Raw genomic sequence first — 14917 nt, forward strand, 5'->3', positions numbered from 1 at the left:
CCAACTCTTATTAACTACAACCTTAAACAGTTCATCCCAGGTCTGAGCCCTGGACACATCTGGATGTACTAAGCTAAAGTTCTCATTCTTTTCTTTGCACCTCCAAGATTGGTAGATTTCTGGGGTGTGAATTACATTGTTATTTTGTCTTGTTTCATGGAATCCCTTAACATTATCTCATCAATTAAGAGTCAGAATAAGACAAGGAGGAAAATAAAACTAGCGCAGATTAACAATACAAAAGCTGTTATATTTGTCCTGAAAAACACAAGTAATCTATTCAGTGAATTTGGGGTTCTTATTGTTACTGGATTAACAAACAAACCAAAGGCTTTCTGTCTTTCAGAGAAAACACAATTTGTGCCTGAACACATAAAAGGTACAGTATTTATGCAATAGAGATGTTTGTTTATCTAAGAAAATCTGCTTCTGTTCTCAGTGTAAATATCAATCAGATACAGATTCTCAAGAAACAAAAAAGAAAGAACAAAGAAAGAAGGAAAACAAAAAGAATTATTTGCATTGAAATGGTAATATGCATGCCATAGTAACCTATGAGCATATTCAGTGCAGTTGAAGCTTGGGGAAATTTTTAACAGCAAAATGGGAATTACATAAGATATTTTGAAACAATAATCCTTAGTCACAAGGTTTAATAACAAGGGTGGTGCCAGTCACTTGTGTCAACCTTGCAAAATAAATAAATAGACCTGGTAAATTATGAAGGGAGAGTTCTAACACAACACTACTTGGCAATAACAAAATATTTCCATAGACACAACCATGTACAGTGGTTGGAGGTGGGGGGAGGGTTAAGTGAAGAGGAAGGCATGTGTGTTCCCTTACCCCACCCCGCTCACTTTTCCACAGGAGTGGAAAGGTCCTCTGCTTCAGATGTTGGAAAGGCCCACCCAGCTCCAGATCCCATCAGAGACTTCCTTCTTCTTTGTTGTTCTTACTTCCCACCCCACCCTCATAGTTTTAATAATTCTTGACTTTTCATTGAACACAAATTAACTCTCATGCGTTCACTTCCATTTTTAACACAGTTTTTCTCAATAGGTAGGTTTTTCATTACTTTGCTAGTTGGATTTCTGCACTTAACATATCAGTGACTGGGAAAAATTCCTTCTCTTTCAGGGCCTTCCTTTCCTAGGTATAAAATGGTGATGGTTATGGTTCTGCCTGATAAGGTATGGAGAGGGTTAAAGGAGCTAGGAGAGACACTCTATTAGACCAGTGCCTGATATGAAGGAAGCACCATATAGAACAAGTACTACTATTTTTAAGGGGAAAAATGTATTTAATTTTCCATTATTCTATTTTTAACTTTTAGCTTAGTCTCAAGTTTTAATGTTATAATTATTCTTCTCTATTTGGAGGGTCATTTATTACTTTGAATCAATTATGTTTAATTTAGTCTAATTTTACTGTTTGAATTTTCCAGTAATTTAATTACTAGCTTCGGATCTTTCAGTTGGGTTTTATTGATCCTTTTGTTTTCCCTCTCCCTCCCACCCACCCCATTGGATTGTAAAGTAGTGGGCTGTGGACTGTTTATAGTAGTAGTGAAATAATGACTTGCCTTCATTCTCTGAGCCTGACTTACTTCATTTTACAGATTTTCCCAGGTCCTTCTATTTCTCTGCAAATGATGCAATATCATTCTTTCTAATGAATGGGATATATATATATATATGTATATATATATGTATATATATATACATATATATAGAATATTTTCTTGGTCCATTAGTCCATTGAAGGGCATCTAGTCTGATTCCATACCTTTGCTATGGTGACTAATGCATCAGAAGAATTTTAAACAGCTGTCTTTCACAGTTAACTTAAAATGAAAAAGAAAACACAAATCTCCTTTGCTGAGGATAATTTGTTCTGCTACTAGCATTTCTGAAATGTGATTTAGTTCATACACAATGATTAAACAGGGCAGTGATATCAGGTTAGCATATGTACTCAATTTTTCCTTTATCAAAGGAAAGTAGAATAATTATAACCTGCAGGAAAGAAAAAAAATTCTCAGCTTCTATGATGGCAGCACTTGCGATTTTAGTAGTAATACACTGATATCTACACAATTAGAGTACGATGGCAGCACTTGCGATTTTAGTAGTAATGCACTCATATCTACACAGTTAGAGTAAGATGGCAGCACTTGCGATTTTAGTAGTAATGCACTGATATCTACACAGTTAGAGAGGTATCCTGGGCTGTGGCCAGCCCTTGATTCACGGCAGGATGTGTTGCCTCACGTGTTCACCTTAATAGGAGCTTAGACTTCTGCCCATGCGCCTCAGCACTCAGCTGAGTTACTAAATATGGTCTCAGTAGGTTCAGAATCTTGAAGAAATGGAGGACTAGAAGCTCCCTTATCCTAAACTCTACAGATGTAGATTCTAGCAGAAGCAAAGCTCAATTTAAACCTCCTGTTCTGGGCACTCACAAAGAATACCACTAGAACAATCACTGCTATAAAAATGAAGGGAAACTGGAGAGTGATTATGGATTTTTACTTGCTCTTACATAGGTACTTAACAAATCACCTCATTTAATCCTCCAAATACTATGAGTGTTTTAGCAGAGAAACGGTCATACGATTTAGCTAAAGTCATCACTCCTAAAATGTCACAACCTGAAGAAGCAGTGGAGTTCCAGTGTTGGAATGACTTCTTCAGTTGGTGTCAAGTGGATGGTAGGATCAATCTAAATAAACTAAAATTTGGAAGAACTAAAGGTTCATAAATTTTTTCCAGGGACTTTCCAGGTAATTGACAGATTGTTAAATATACTATTTTCTTAAAAAAATAAAAACACAACAAATTGAATCAAGCTATTTTTCAATTAGAACAGTAACTCAGGACAATACGTCTATTTATCAAAAGTGGCCTTCTGAAAGAAGAGTCAAAATATCCCAAAAGGATAAAGTAATATTACAACTGCCATAATTGTTTATATGTTTTTAATGACCATGTCACTTTCAAATGAGTTGAACACAGACCAAAACAGAGCAGAAAGATAAATACTGGTAATATCATTACATTACTTTGAATTATGAAAGACCTAAATAAACTGACTTTGCAAGCTTAGTATTGCCCCAAAACTAAGTTACAAATCAACATCTCGAATGTAGAAATAATTACTCTTAGAGGTTGTCCCAGTGCTTTTACATTGTTTATAAATAACAAGCCAATAAAACAAGTTATCTCAATTAGTTATCTTGGTGAACATTTAACAAATAGGGCATCTCCTTGGAGAATATGTGAGAAAGTAGGGCTGCCTGCTCAAAGTTATGTAATCTTTTGGTACTAAAAGAGAAGTTTTCAAAAATGTGTTCTTGTAGTTATTTTTCTGAATAGAGCATCTGCTTATAACCACTTTAAATTGTTTACAAGCTAAATCAGTCATTGCTGTGCTACTTAGAGCAGAAGTTTGGGATTCTATTTTACATTCATCTGCATGCTATAATCAACCCCAAATTATATTTTACAGAGAACTTTGGCTCTCCAGTTATTTTCCTTGCTCACTCGAAGTGTAGAAAATATGACAAAGGCCAGCACAGCAATATAACTGGATACATGTCTGTGTTGTACCACAACTTTATTATTCTTCCTTCAATTTTACTCTAGTTCTAATATATCTCACCTAGTTATATCTTATGTACTAATCTTAGTACATGTTAGTCACTTTCTTGAGATAATAGAGTATAAGCTGAGAAAGAAGCTAAACATTCTAATGTGCTATTTCAAATATATTCATATGTTTTTCAAATATAAATTCAACTACTGGTGTATACACATTGAAAACCTCCCAAAATGTGTATAAGAACTTGTTCTACCAGTTAAACAACTGATTTACTGATTCTAAGATGTCAACCTTTGATTATAAACCACATTTAACACCTAGAGTACTATTTTATTTTCTTAAATGTGCAGACATCATCTTTCCTAAGAAGACAGTATTTTCATTTCATAGGGTTAATTTTAATTATCTTTAAAAAAGGAAAGTTACATGCACATTCAGTCCATGATTTCTAAATAAGCTGTTCTTTGCAGGAACAGCTCACACAGAATGAGTCATCCTTCTAGTTGGTTTTCCAATTGAACAAAGACTAAAATCTCACTCTCACTTCTGTGAACTTGATACACTGAATTACACCTCAAGCTCTCAGACCATAGGCTCCTTTATTGAAATTTAAGAGTAGACTTTATAGTCAGAAGTCCCCATCATTTCACATGCATTATAACATTACTGGAATCTGAGGTTCATCTGGCTCCTTGCTTTGCTGAAAAACCAGAAACTGAAGTTAGTAGAAGGAAGCTGGACATTATGATGTAGACTTGTAATCCCATCTACTCAGGAGGCTGTGGTAGAGAGATCTCAAAGTACAGGCCCAACCCAGACAAAACAAAACAAAATACAAAAGAAAGGGCTGGGAAATGGCTCAGGTGGTAGAGCACAGATTTTGGGTCCAATCCCTTGTACACAAAAACAAACTAGTTAACGAATTTAATATACTGGCCTCGCATGTTTAAACCCCTCGGTCATTTCCTACAAAAAAGGAAAAGAAAAAGAAATTAATGGAAGAAAATGTTTTTTCAAGGTCAACCTTGAAAATAGTGAAGAATTTTCTCTCAAGTGTCTATCTTCAGAGAGCGTTGGAGATATGAAGGGTTTTTCATGGGCTCCTAGGTTACAATGAGATAAGTTTGTCTTTCTCCAAAAGTGTCAGAGAGACTTTAGGGTGGCACAGTAGGACACAGAAGTAAGGATGGGGGAAAATGAATTGTGAAGCTACAACCAGCCAATATAAGGGAATATTAAAAATCTTTTCATTGTGGGCAAAAGGAATGAAATCCACCAAGAGCTACGCAGCAGCACACACATACTTCCCAAAATCTAATTCTAAAAGAACAAAGGACTTGAGACAAAGATATTTACCAGTAAGCTTCTGTTTCCCTTAAGATTGTCCTGGCAGTTAACTCACTTGTTCTTTCAGCTATTCTAATACATGCCATAGGGAGAGAAAGCAGAAAAAATATAGCTCTCACATGAAGTAGTAAATAGGACAAGGACAAGTGTGTATAGAAGTATATTCCATGGCTATACCTGAAATGAGAGATGAGGAAGAAACAAGATATTGTGGCTTAGAGGTATGTAAAAAAACTAAGCATGATCCAGGAACTGGTGGTTATGCTTTTAATACCAGTTACTCAGGAGGCTGAGATCTGAGGATCATGGCTGAAAGCCAGTGCAGATAGAAAAGTCCCTGTGAGACTCTTATCTCCAATTAACCACTCAAACACTGGAAGTGGAGCTGTGGCTCAAAGTAATAGAGTATTAGCCTTGAGCAAAAGAGATCAGGGACATAGCCTAGGCTCTGAGTCCAAACCCCATGACCAACGAAAACTAAATAACGAAATAAAATAATACAAAAATTTAAAAAGTATGTAAACATTGTGGCAGATGGTGAATATGGTAACCCACATGAACCACATCTCTTCAAAGTCACCATTTCACTGTGGCTGGGCTGAGGTTGTGACTGTCCTGCTGGATAGGATAGAAGAGAACTAATGTTTTAGTTTTCATTGGCCAAACACACTCAACTGACCTAGCAGCTTCTAATTCCTATTTCTTGGAATATTTGCTCTTGGAATACAGTCTCTATGACTATCTGGCTGAGAGAGTAAATCAAGCCTGAAGAAGCTCATGTCCCAATGTCCTTAATCAATAAATACCTCATAAGGTGGAAAAACTGTGTGACCCACAAAATTACAAGCCATCAAAACTATATTTAATGTAATCTGTTTTGGGGGTACATGTTTTTATTGGTACATATTAAAATGTACAACGGGAGATGGAAGGCAGCCCTATCTTCCCTAATCATAGGAAAGTGATGTTTTCTAGATTTATCCCTCACCAACCCACTTGGCAGCATTTACCTTATTCTTGCTCATCAGCTATGGTTCTGAAGGATGCAGAGTAATTGTAATGTTCTAGAGTGTAAACATTTCATTTTTCTGTTGCCACATTACTTAGCCTGGGATTGTTATGAAAACAATTTTATGAGTGTTGTACCATTTCTCCTCAATATAGATGGTCATATAGTTCCAGATTCATTCAATATTCACTCAGCAAATGAATATTTAAGATTAATTGAACAAAACCTACTGAACATTTACTATGTGGCAAGAATCACTGTTAGGTACAAACATCAGAATAGTTAACACAATAGACAAAAATCCTGATCCTTTCAGAGACTGACAATAAACAGAATAAAGACAAAATATATGGTATTTAGAGAGTACAGTTTTTTAAGAACTAAAGTAGAGAAGGGAAGGAGATAAAATATTAAAGGGTAGTTATTTTAGTCTAAGTGGCCAAATGTGGCTTCACTGAGGTTATGGTAGCTGAGTGATGGTCTTGAGAACAAGAAGGAGGGATCTACAAGGAAATCTAAGGGAAAACCAAAGAGAAAAGTTTAAGGATCATGATAAAAGACTGTTTACTAAAGTGATTTGCTCACTGTGGCTACATCAGAGTGACCAAGGCACTGGTCGTACAATTTTTGAACTTGGGGCTTTGTGTTTGCTAAGCAACAGCTGTACCACTTGAGCTTTGTTCCCAGAGTTTATTTCTTTAGTTAACTTTAAGACAGGGTCTCACTCTTTTTACCTAGGGCTGACCTTCCATGTAAAGCAGGGATCACCAGCATATGCTTCCATACCTGGTTCATTTTTGAGGTAGTGTCTTTTTTTCCCCCAGGACATCCTTCAACCATAAACTTCCCATGTTTGTTTTTTGTATGGCTGAGAATCCAGATGTGTGTCATCAATCTCTCAACATAGTATCTTTTAACTATAGTTAGAACTTTGGCTTTAATTCTGATTGAGAATGAAAGTCATTGGAAAGTTGAAGCAGAGAGTGATATGGTGTCACTATTCTGTATTTAAAAAAAAGATTGGGGTCCCGGAACTCCTCTCAAAAATATGAAACCCAACCAAAAATTATAGCAAAACTTCAGGTAAGAGGAAAATGGCTTGTGTCAGAATGATAACAACACTGAAGAGAAGGGTGGCAAGATTTAACCAGTATTGTATACAATTGAAAATAGAGCCCAACAAGAGTATGTCTGACAGATCATTTGTGAAGTGTGACAAAACAGAGAGACAGGGTTATGTCAGCAAGATGGCAGAATAGGACATCATATTCCCCAAACATGGAGCATTTTCATCTATCCACAGACCAAAGTCTATGCTGGGAAAGATTCAGTTGTGTGGGTGCCCGAGAAGCAGAGAACTGGATTAACTGGGTCATGTTTGGCTAATCACAGCAGTGTACTCGGCTCCCTCCACCTTCCTCGCCTACTCATGGAAATAACCAGCTATCTTGTCCCAACCAGAAAAGAATGTTGTTCAGAGATATTGGTGATAACTGTTCTCAGCTTTCAACAGTTCTCCCAATGACTTACGAGAGTTTTGTTTGTGTTTTGACATCATTCACTTTTTGCTTCCCACCCTACACTTCAATATTATATGATATAGTTTGTACTTTAATCTTCCAAAAGATTAGTTAAATCTTATGCATATAAATGCATAAAGATATCCATGGAAGGAAAGGTATAATTAGGACTCTAGCAATAGCTTAATAATGTTAAATCATTTATCAAATACTTTTTTTTTTTTTTTTGGGTCCGGTCGTGGGGCCTGAACTCTGGGCCTGGGCGCTGTCCCTCAGCTCTTCAGCTCAAGGCTAGCACTCTACCATTTAAGCCATAGCACCACTTCCGGCTTTTTTTTCTGCTTATGTGGTGCTGAGGAACTGAACCCAGGGCCTCATGCATGCAAGGCAAGAGCTCTACCACTGAGCCACCTTCCCAGCCCCAAATACTTTTTTATGTTTTAGATATTTCTAAATCCTTTCTCCTCTTCCCAAGGATCAGATTCAGAAAATAAGCTGAGCTAGATCAACTCAGAATATAAAATGAGCTTCTCAGCTATCCCAAAGATAACATCCAGCTTCTTTACTGTATGCCAACTGCAATCACTCAGCCCCAAATCCATATTCTTTAGCTCTTGTGTGCCAAAGTAAAATCAAGATTTTCTTGTTCAGATCCAACTATCTTATATTCAAATATGTTATATGGGCTAGTCCAAATATCCTTAATGTAAGGTGCCTGTTCTAGCTTTTGTTTTTCAAACACTATCTCATCTGCTTCTTGCAAAAACATAAATTTTAATTTTCATTATGGAATCCCAGCTTATTCCTAAACATTGAACTTTCACCAGTGTTCTTTTACCTATGCATTCTAGGTCATTTTGTAGCACTTGACCTCTTCCCATTAGATTCCAGTAGCTCCCTTTACTCAGGACAAACCGAAATGTTTCTAGCCACTCCTAAGTGAGGCAAAGTCATCCTTGGTTGAAAAACAGTGGAATAGAAGGAAATTTTTATTTATAAAAACTTCCTCAAAATTTAATATTGATATGTTTCACGTAGTAATTAAAAGTTATCTTGATAATTTTGGCTTAGAACCTTATTGATGATGCTAGGGATTGGACCCCAGGCCTCTTGTATGCTAAGCACATACTGGACAAGTAAGTCAAACCCCAGCCTGAGATTTCAGAAAGAATTACCACCTACTTTTTCTTCTTCCTTCTCTTCCTCTTTCCTTCCTTCCTTCCTGCCTTCCTCCCTCTCTCCCCCTCCCTGCTCATCCTTTTTCTTCTCCATTTAATCTTCTTAATTTCCTTTTCCTCTTCTGTCTTCTCATCTTTTCTGGTTGTACTAGGGTTTGAGCTTGGGGCTGCATACTTGCTAGGCAGGTATGGTACCACCGGAGCCATGCCTGCAGCCTATTTTGCTGTTGTTATTTCTTTTCCACATTTTCAATATAATTAGTTGTAAAAGGGAGTTTCATTTTGACATGTTCATATATGCATGCAATGTTCTTAGATCAGACTTAGTCACTTCTCCTTCTATCCTTAACAGGCTTCACTGTTGTTCCATTTTAACACATGTTCAAAATATATTGATTATATTTGCCTTTCTTTGCCCTCTCCATTCACCCTCCTCTCTCCAACTAGTATCCACAAGATGTTTTAAATTTCAGTTATTCTTTCTTTTTTGGTGTATGCTATTTGTTCAAAGAGGTTTCCCCATGGTAGGTAGTTCACCCATGAATATACAGTATTTTAGTCATATCAACCCCAACCTCACTGACCCATGTTAGTCAACAGCATTTAGTTTTATTTTGATATCTTCATTCTCAGATGCAATGTATTTCAGTATTGTTCATCCTCTAACATTCTTTTCCTCTCATCTTCTCAAACAGTCCCACAGTTAACAAATATATGCATACACACATATGTGTAATTTATCCATCACAATTTACTACAATATTAATTTTAAAATTCTTATTTCTGCTTTCACAACCAGTATCCATTCTACTGACCAAGGTCATGCAATACTCTTTACTATACCTCCAGAACTTACAAAAATCCTAGCACACAGTGCTCATGTTGTACTTCTACATTGTCAGAAGGAATTGCATGTTGTCTTCTTAATTATCTCTGCCCTCAGAATACTTACTTGTGTCTGTGCTTTTTTCATATCAAAGCTCTGCCATCTAGTGGCAGACCACAGACCAATTACTCAAACCATATCTACTATCTATATTGTATATATAAGCAGTATAAAATTACATTTGTTATCACTATATTTGTGCACACAAATACATTTTTTTTTGGGGGGGGGGTCCGGTTGTGAGGCCTGAACTCGGCCTGGGCGCTGTCCCTCAGCTCTTCAGCTCAAGGCTAGCGCTCTACCACTTGAGCCACAGAGCCACTTCCGGCTTTTTTCTTTTTGCTTATGTGATGCTGAGGAATCGATCCCAGCGCCTCATGCATGCAAGGCAATTGCTCTACCACGGAGCCAACTTCCCAGCCCGAAAATACAGGGTTTTTTGGGGGGGGAGGGGAGGATCTGGTCGTGAGGCCTGAACTCTGGGCCTGGGCGCTGTTCCTCAGCTCTTCAGCTCAAGGCTAGCGCTCTACCACTTGAGCCACAGTGCCACTTCCGGCTTTTTTCTTTTTTCTTATGTGGTGCTGAGGAATCGAACCCAGGGCCTCAGGCATGCAAGGCAAGTGCTCTACCACTGAGCCACCTTCCCAGCCCCCACAAATACATTTTTGAACTACAGAAATAACCAAAATTCTAACTTTCTGCCTAGGTAGTGAAATTAGTTAATTATGTACAGGGTTTTAGTTCTTTTTTAAGATTTTATTGTTAATATGATATACAGAGGGGTTACAGTTACATAAATAAGGTAGTAAGTAGATTCTTGTTGAACTTGTTACCTCCTCCCTCATTTTTCTCCCACTTTCCCTCCCCCCAGAACCCCTCTAAGTTGTACAGTGCATTTCCAACATATTGTCTTGTGAGTATCACTGTTGCATTGGTTCCCCCTTTTTCCTTTGTCTCACCATTTTGTTTTTCTCCATCCCTTCCCTAATTCAGATAAATGTATATAGAGTATCCAGAGTATCAAAATCAAATGCAATGACAACAGGGGATAACCATAGGGGAAAAATACCAAAGAAAAAAAAGACATCACAAACAACAAAGAAAAATCTATTGTGTCTATGTCTTGGAGTTCATTTCACTTAGCATCATCTTATATAGTCATATATACATAGCTATTGAGCTACTGTGATCCACTGTTAGGACTATCCTAGACATATAGTAATTATTACAAATGAGGGAAAACACGTGACCTATATTTCTTTGGGTCTGGCTTACTTCACTTAACCACTTTTTTCCATTTCCTTGCAAAGGCCTCAAGGTAAAAGCAGACACCCTGAAAACATTACAGGAATAGGAGAAACTCTGGGGCTTCTTGGCACAGGCTGAAATGTTCTTAATAAAGACCCAGAAACACAACAAATCCAAGAGAGGTTGGACAAATGGGATTGAGTGAAACTGCAGAGCTTCTGTGTAGCAAAGGACATAGCTAGCAAGATCAATAGAAAGCCCACGGATTGGGAGAAGATCTTCACTAGCTATACAACAGACAAGGGACTCATATCTAAAATATACTTAGAACTAAAAAGTTAAATCCCCTCCAAAACAAATCCTCAAAGAAACAACCACCCACATTAATAAGTGGGCTAACGACCTAAAGAGACTTCTCTAAAGTGGAAATAAGAATGGCCAATAGACACATGAAGAAATGCTCAACTTCTCTAGCCATAAAAGAAATGCAAATCCAAACAACATTGAGATTCCACCTCACCCCAGTTAGAATGGCTATAATCAAGAAACCTAATTACAACAGATGATGGAGAAGATGTGGCCAAAAGGGAACCCTACTGCACTGTTGTTGGGAGTGTAAACTTGCTCAACTCCTGGAAAGCAGTATGGAAGTTCCTCAAAAGACTCCACATAGAGCTCTCCTATGACCCAACAATCCCACTTTTGGGCATTTACCCAAATGACCACAAACAAAGCCATACTAAAGCTACCAGCACAACTATGTTTATCACAGCATTATTCACCATAGCTAAGATTTGGAACCAACTCAGATATTCCTCAGTAGATGAATGGATCAAGAAAATATGGTACACACACACACACACACACACAGGAATTCTATGCTCATCAGAAAGAATGATACTACCCCATTTGTTAGTTCCTATTTTATACAGCATTTTTATTTGAAAACAAGTGAATATGTACTGAATATGTAATATCCACATTACTCCTATCCCTTGATATTACATAATAGGTTAGTTTGTTGTATTCTCCTCAGAGAACTCTAAGCCATCAACAAAGCATCTGCCAGGATACTGAACACAGAGAAATATGAAGATAGCAAACAAGATCAGTTAGAAGGTCTCACTATCCTATTAGATCAGTTATTTCACTATTTGGAATAAGCAGTTTTAAGAGGCGAAGATTATAGCTCACAGGTTCCATGTTTGCCTATGCTGGTATGAGACGATCTAGGTTCAAATCTCAAGCACCACCCCAAAACAAACAAAATTCCAAACTGAAATAAACAGTTTTTATTAGTAGGCTATTAATGTGCCTGTAGCACTGGATGAATTAATCCATCAACAAATGGTAAATTATCAATTGAATGAACCTCACTAAATGCCTCACCAATTAAAATTATGTAATTTCAAGTAAGTCATTTATTAATAATTCTACTCCATAATAACAACGTAATTAATAATACAGAGTATGTAAAGGGCAAAAGAATGTCAGGAGGGTGAGAAATAAAGTTGTAATTCAATTTCATCCTTATTATTTGGCATTTGAGACTATAAATCTATAACTAATACATAGTTATTGGCTACAAAATGTGTTTTTTTTTATCAGGAATGCATAACCAAATGTCTCTAAAATGTGCTGAATTGTTCTGTGATATTTCAGTTTTGTGCAGATCATTAACATTCTTTGAAGCCAAATGTAGCAGATGTATAAATTCTCAGATATTTCACATTTTTCCTTATATTTCCAATATTTTTTGTTCTCAGATATTAAAAATACATGAAGGCATTAAGATATTATTTAGACCAATTCCTCATTGTGCAGTCAGAGAGAGTGAGGTTTAAAGATACTTAACAGTTTATCCAAGGAAGAGATGCTCATTGTTGAAAGTGATTCCATAACTCTCAGGTGCTGAAAGAGTAGCTATCAGCCTAGCCACACTATAATTTACTGTCACCAAGAAGGTGGTATTGACCATAAGAGTCTCAGATCCAGGTCTGAGACTTGGTGCTTTTTATTGCTGAATTATCTCCCTTATCTTCAGGATTCCAATCTAAGGTCTTAACTCTTAACCTTAACCTTCAAGCTATTGTCCTGACCACTTCCCTCCCTTCTCAATCAAACTCTTTTTTGGTTGTCCTGTAACTCCAGGCAGTGATCAACACTCTTCTTTCCTTCAAATTCTTCTCAGACATTCTTGCCTTAAGGAAACTTATCTGGATCCTGAGCAATAAGCAAGTCCAGGAATTAAGGTGGGTCTGTCCTGTTTCTTCCTATTGTTATTGCCAAATTATCCCCCTTTCTCTCCTGCAAGTCACTAGTGTGTGTGTGTGTGTGTGTGTGTGTGTGTGTGTGTGAGAGAGAGAGAGAGAGAGAGAGAGAGAGAGAGACAGACAGACAGACAGACAGACAGACAGAGAGGAGAGAGGAGAGAGGAAAGGGGAAAGAGGAGAGAGGAGGGGGGGCGAAGGGAGACAGAGAGATTTGATTCTTGGCTTATTTTCCTATTTCAGCTGTCTACTCTATGCTATCTCCTAGACAATTTCAACTCTTAAAAAAGTTGAAACCCTTTCAATATGTCCAAACAAACTGGTGCCAGAATTTTCATATAAGTGAACAGCACTTCATTGGTATAAGAATATCCCAGAGTCCTTTCATTTCCCCATTTTTCTTCTTTATCTATCTGCCTCCTCTTGCCCCTACTTTCCAAGTTGGTCAGTACAGATTCCACCACCATCAATCTAGTCTTCCTTTCAATTACCACTTCCTTCCAACTACCACTTCCTTCCTGTCTCAGTTAAATTCATTGTACAGAATCCCAATGTATGGATGAACTCAAACAAGAAATTGTAAGAAAAATCAAGTGACTAATGTTTTCTTAAAACCATAATGTTTACAAAAAGTTTGAATCTTGGTATGACCCCTAAGTCTTGCTACATTTTTTTCAAGTGAAATGTGTTTTATTCTTAAATCAGAACATCTAAAGAAGTGCTGCTTAATATACAAGAGAGATATTTTAATATCCATGTTTATAGCATCACTGCTTGTCATAGATAAGACTAGAATCAACCTCGATGCTTAACAGCTAATGAGTAGAGAAAATGCAACAATATACACAATGGAATAAGTAATTCATAAATAAAAATGAAATTATGTTGTACTCAGGAAAATGGATGGAATTGTATCATCATATTAAAGGATATAAGGCAAGTAAAGAACTACAAATAGCACATGCTTTCACTTACATGAAGATTCTAGACCTAAAAAAACAAAAATAATATGACACGATGTAAAAGGAGGATTATGCTTGGTAGGGGAACCAGTATAGGCGAGGGGGGGGTGACGATGCTGAGGGGGTAGACAGTATAGAACTATATTAAATATATGTATGAACATAGCATAATGAAACCCAGCAAAATTTATTAAAATGGATTAACGAAGAGGAAGATGAATTAGTATAGAGAAATACATAGATGGGATGAATTTTATTATAATCACACACATACACATGCACACACACATATACAACGTGCTTTCTCCTCAATATCAGAGTACAATATTCTTAAAGCTAGAATGACCTCTTCCTATTATCTGACTACCCTATTTTCTCCAATGAGTGTCTTGCATATAGAATAAGGTACGTTATATGCAGATTGTAGATATCACAAAGTACCCCTTTACTTAATGTATTTACACTAATAAATTTTTTTCTAAAAAAGAAGCGTTGCTTAAATCAGACTATGCCCCTTCCATTTCTTATTGTTCTTCAGTGGCATTACTTAGAAAAATGGCTCTCTCCCTTTGGGTCCTTTTCTTTATTTAATTTCCCAATCAATTATAATTCTCCTTTAAATCTTTACTGAGATTTGAATTCCACCTTTCCTTTGTCTTCCTACATTTCTCTAAGTGCTTTCCTGCTCACTAGCATAACACACTGATCATAGGTTCCTTTCTCTGTCTTCTACTCCTACCTATCTTTCAGCCTGTGTCTTTGTTGCATACAGTATGGAGAGTATGAGCTTATCGAATGGAAACTCTCCCCTCCTCCCATGAAAAAGTCACCAAGTCTACCTCCTGCTTTGATGGGTTAAAGCCTTCCTCCAGGAAAGGCAACTCCTCCATACTT

This window comes from Dipodomys spectabilis, unplaced genomic scaffold (genome assembly GCF_019054845.1).
Source record: "Dipodomys spectabilis isolate Male_0828 unplaced genomic scaffold, ASM1905484v1 ptg000197l, whole genome shotgun sequence".
In the NCBI taxonomy this organism is placed as follows: domain Eukaryota; kingdom Metazoa; phylum Chordata; class Mammalia; order Rodentia; family Heteromyidae; genus Dipodomys; species Dipodomys spectabilis.